The sequence below is a fragment of the Capsicum annuum genome, chromosome 6 (assembly GCF_002878395.1).
Source record: "Capsicum annuum cultivar UCD-10X-F1 chromosome 6, UCD10Xv1.1, whole genome shotgun sequence".
In the NCBI taxonomy this organism is placed as follows: domain Eukaryota; kingdom Viridiplantae; phylum Streptophyta; class Magnoliopsida; order Solanales; family Solanaceae; genus Capsicum; species Capsicum annuum.
The window spans coordinates 34,216,852-34,222,865 of NC_061116.1; positions in this window are offsets into that span (position 1 = coordinate 34,216,852).

Genomic DNA, 6,014 nt, shown 5'->3' on the forward strand with positions numbered 1-6,014 from the left:
AATTCCTCCTTCCACCTTTGAGGGACTATCTGATGAGGTCCCTTCTTCATTATTGGACCCACTTTCCTTATCTCCTTCTTAGGCTCGTGATTTCCCTACCTCTTCAGACTAGGGAGTTCCTTCAAGCAATGGGGTAAAATTCAAAGGTGGAGTCACCCCCAGATTCTTTGTCTTGGATAACCTTGCACGTCACTCAAGTGGAATCGTAACTGGATACTCCTCCACTAAGCTGTTGGATTCTTCATCACTATCTTCATCTATTAATTTTAAAGTAGACATTTCCTCAGCCTGGTTCTTGGTGGGTTTTTCTCCCTTTTCCTTATTCCCTTCTTTGCTCTATTTTTTAGTGTTATGGTACCTATGGAGGGTAGATGCTAGTTCTCAAAAGATCATAAATTAGAATACAATATTATATGTTATTGTCAGTTATAATAGGTCAGGCAATGAATCGTTGCAAGAGGGTACAACTTATTGATAGGCCATCGGTCACACTAGACTTATCACGAGACAGTAGTGAGAGGATTTTCCAACCGTTAGAAACTTGACATTTTCATTCCCAGTACCAATGATCAAAACTCATATGATGACTCATTACCTTTAGGGTTGTGTCACTTCATCAATCAAGAGGGTTGTATTGTGGTAACTCGTTAAACCATGTAGTAGTGCTACTCAGACTTCATCCCATATGAATTAAGCTTAAGTTCCACCACAGGTTACAAAACATAACACATGAATCACATAATGACTCATAATATGTCTAACTCCATAGATTTTTACAAGTGATTGAATGACTAGTTCACTCAAACCCACTTTTCTTTTTCAATCAAGTTTATATAGGGTTACATGTATTCAAGAAAAATATAGAACACCCATAGAGGAAAATCAAAGCCAACAATAAAATCAATTTGAATAAATTTAACCTACTTTGCTTTTAATTTAGAGTTTTTAAAAAGAAAAGCAATTTAAACAAGAATCACTTGATTTTAGATTTGAATCACATGAAGAAAGTGAACGGATAATGAAAAATTAGACTAGGATAGGAGAAAAGTTAATGGAGAATGTGGATAAGTTATGTTGTTTGGCATGGAGGGAGTTATAGTGTTTCAAATATTTGGCAAAAGGGATAAGCAGATGTATTTTTGGGATTAAAATAGATCAAATTGGGTTGGAGATGTCATGTTATTTTTAATATTTGCCTCTTTCAGTCCTACTGCAAATGGAAGTGTACGTGGTCACCCAAGAAGTCAAGTGACTCTTACGAGCCGAATACCGATCCCACAAGTACTTGGTGATTAGCTACTAGACAATTCTAGGATTATTAATGTGATTAAACAAGTGTAATCTGTAATCAATTATGAGCTTATGTTTTTTAATTATAACTAAGTAACAAATAGTACCAATGATATGAAATTTGGATTAAAAACACTATGAAGAGAGTTCTAGGGTTGAGACATTACTTCATATTCATGCACAAATATTTTTCTAGCCGATGTTCGTGTTTATAGTAATTATTTATTCATGGGTTGATTGTATAATTTGGGAATTGTCATCCTCTAAGTAATCTACACAAACTAATCTCACAACTACATTATTGAGCGGGGATGTGAGTCTTTAATTTGGATGCATTAAACTATCTTCCCGTTTCGTCAACCAAGTGGGGCGTTTGGGTATATCACTACCCTAATCCCTAATCATACTTTAAAAATTAATTTATAATGATTAATGTAACGCCCCAAAACGTTGTCCCACGATGTCACACGGTGCTCAAGACTACGAGTAGCCTTAAGTTAACCTTGTCTGCCTTTTACTAAGTCTGAATCTCATAATAGCGGAAATATAGGTATAAAATTATACTAAATGTGGAAATCTGTCTGAACTAATTGAGAATATCTGAATCATAACATCTGAAATAATAGACTTAAGAGTCTTGACAATCAAAACTAAATCATCTGAATCACATCTAGCAGTCTGACAAGCCTCTACTACTAATAACTAGAGAGCCATTGGGACACACCTCCAGCTGGTCGGGAATCACATTTGTGGATTCTGAGGAGTGCCTAATCCCTTTCCTTCGGAATAATTTTAACCCTTACATAGAATCTAAATTGGTTCGTAGATTAAATAAAGTTATACTTTTTAATAAATAAATAGGTTTCCTATTTTTCCTTAAAAATTAGGTGGCGACTCTATACAAAATCAATTCTTATAACTCATAATGTCGTGCTTGTTTTGACCTTAGATAAAAATCGGGTATGACACCTTTTAGATTATCCCAACGTTAAATGATAATTTTGTCAATGTTAATTCATTATAATCTAATTAGGTTGACTTTTTTGAAAATAAACTAAAAGATTATTTTGAATTTAAACATAAAAAAGTAGAAATCATATTTTCACAAGTTACATAAATATATATAGAAACCATTTATGATATTGACAATTATTTTTTGATAACATAAATTTATATTTCTTTTATTGTATGTTAATGTCTGATAATTGAATTTTAATTAATTGATAAATTGGATTGCTATGTGCTTCATGTCTCAACATTCAAATTTTTTGGATCATATTGTGAGAAAGTATTTTTTAATTATAACCAGCAAAGTCTTAAATTGTGTATACCAAATAATTATAATCCTAACAAATGACGAAATTAATGAACATTAAAATATCAAATCTAAGTAATTTAGATTTAAAATTCAGCATTCTATATTTTAAAAAGTAGATGAAAACTCAACTACCATAGCATGTAATACGACAAAAAATTTTTTTAATTTAAAGTTAGATTAGATAAAAGTAGTTAAACTACAACGAAAAAAATATAAAAAAAATGAAGGGTTGGGGAATAGTATTTTAAATCAATTTTGAGAATATAATGACGTAATTGGATAACACCCTTATTATTTATGATTTTTAAACGAAAGAGATTGGAAAGGGGGGAGGGACTTACAAAATAGAATAAAAGTTTAAAAGTAAAAACAATCAATATTAACAATATGAAATCTTTAAATTGTGAATAATATAATAAGGAAAATATGAAAAATAAATTTTTTAAAAAACAATTACATAATTTTTTTATACATATAAATTTGATTAAAAGTATTGTAGGGGGGGGGGGGGTATTAACAATCTAATATCTTTAAATATTGAATGATACTCATTTAAATTTGATTAAAAGTAGGAGAGTGGGGTGGGAACTATAAACAGTATTATATCTTTAAATTGTTAATAATATAATTAAAAAAATATGAAATATAATTATTTTTTATAATTATATGATTTTTTTCATAAAGATTTGATTAGAGGTTAGGGAGATGGGGGCGGTGGCGATGGTGGGATTTCTTTAAAAAATAAATTGAGGGGTGGGGGTGGAGGTGGTGGGAGGAGTGGGAGGTAGGTGAGGGTAGAGAAAAATTATTTTATTTTTATATTTCATTGAGAAACAATATCATAATTGAATCTTTTATAAGATAATGGAATTTAACATGCTCGAACAAGATATTTCAATATGAAATATTAAAAATATTATTTTACTATTATTCATGCATCGCACGGGTATGTAGACTAGTAAAATTATACTTTCTCCGTTTAAAAAAGAATGCTCCCTTTTCCTTTTTGACAATACTTTAATTTCAACTTTTCACATTGCATGTTTAGAACCACAAGATTAAAGGATATTTTGGTACATTTGATACAACTTTAATTTAAGACCACAAAATTCAAAAGTCTATTTTATTTTCTTAAACTTTGTGTCAAGTCAAAATAGATTATTCTTTTTGAAAAGGAGGGTGTAAAACAAGAAAAGATAGTGTCTGAGAAGATGGTGAAATTATCTTTTAAGATTTCTTATGACAGCGACTTTGTATAGACAAATGGTCCGAGTTAAATATCTTTACCAAATATAAAAAAAAATTTACTTTAATAGATATTTCTTCCATTTAATCTGCTTGTCAGCTTTTAACTTGATAATAAATTTAAAAAGGTAAAAAAGTTTTTTGATCTTGTATTTTAAACTACTAAAAATACATTAAAAGGCTGGTAAAATGACAAAAAATCTAAATCACCAAATTTTAAAACAAATTAAATAAACAAATTAAAATTGAGAAATAATTTATAACCATTAGGTACAGTAAACACAAAATTGGCATTGGGCAAAATAATGTGACAACTTTGTGGGACTTTCAATTTTTGTATATACAATTTTGTTTCACTAGCTCATTGTGATTCTAGAGCTAGTATCGAAAAACTTTTTACCACCAAAGATTTTTTTGGAGAGAGAAAGAACCACTTCTCTCTAGAATTTACTATCCCATATCAATTCTTCTAATGGTGTCATGACCCTTCACCAACACTCAAGCAGTCTCCTGAATTCTATCCCACCTGAATCACTTGATAGCCTGGGTAATCAAATGACAGTAGACCCACCCCAGAAAGAATCATATTGCAAAATCCTTAGGGGCAAGTCTACCATCTCGGTAAATTTCTAACTGATGTATCACTCGCGGAACACTGTGGTGCGCTAAATACTGGAGAAGATGGCAAAATTATGCTCTCCCATGATGATAAACTAATATTATATGCCCCTTGGTAACACTTCATCATTGTCAAAGCCATAGGAAAGAAATTCAATCATCAATACTTATGCAATAAACTCACAAATCTGTGGAAACTTAAAGAGAACTTTGTCTAATCAATCTGGGATTGGATTACTACAAAGTAAAATTCAACAATGCCATATCCCAAAAAAAAGTGACACAAGATATTCCATGGTTCATAATCGGTTCATTCATCTCAGTGAGACATTGGGAACCAAACTTCATTCCTAAAGGATCACAAACCCAAGTTATGGCAATCTAGATCAGACTACCCTAACTACCAATAGAGTTCTGCGACAGCGAAATCATAGAAAAGGTAATAGTGGTGGTGGGAGGGGAGATTGGGAAACTACTCAAGATTGATGCATGCACAAGTGCTATTTTTTGAGGCAGATACGCTCATATCTGCATTCAAGTTCCCCTAGACACCCCTTTATGGAATTCAATCAGCATTGGAAATCACCAGCAGCCTGTTCTCTACGAAGGAGAAGGCTTTCTATGCAAAAGTTGTGGATAACTAAGGCACACAATGGTAAATTGCCCTTATTTAAAATCGAAATTGACTACCCAACTCTCCACCTTATCTGAGGAATCCAAAGCTCCAATAAAAGAATGGAGAACAGTACCCTTTGCTTGGAAAAAAGAAAACCCAACGTCAATGCCCCCAAACAAGGTAACACAAGTACAATAGGTGATACTTAGAATGTTAAGGAAAAGCTATTTGATGCGAATTTAAGAAATTTTCTCGATACCAAAAACTTTCAGTACTCCACGCCCACATCGGCCAAATTTGCGACCAGCGTAACCCAAGATCCTGTGAAATGCCCCGAAGGTGGGCTGGGTAATACCAACTCATCTACCACAATCCTCATTGGGCCTAACCCAACTTCTGAGACCATCACCTCAGAGAGGTGCAATAATTACCCTAGGAAATGGCCCTCAGGAACCATTTTTGGGCAATCTAGGCCTTTAAGACCTCCTACGAGTATTCAAGATCCCAAATTAAAGGGGCTAACAAATAGCCAAACCCAAGATACCCAAATAAATCCCCCAGCTAAGATCCCTGACATAGTTACTAAATGAACTCCTACACCTATTACTAGGGCATACTTAAAAAATAATGCCAACACCACCTCTATTGCTGATGTGGAAAGTAAACAATGCCAAATCACTCAGTTTTCCACCTCTAGCACCCAAATATCTCTCTCTTTTCCCTTACCTTTACCAGCGCACATCAATAATAGTGAAATAACTATCACTTTCAAAATCTCCACATTAATTACCAAACTCAATGGTAATTATAAGGGAAACTCAAAAGACCCCCTCTCTCCCCTTTCCCTACTATTAATAACCCTCCCTTTAAAGACAAAACTGCTTCCCCTCCAAGTATCTCCAACTAACTCTAACTCAAGTTGTGATA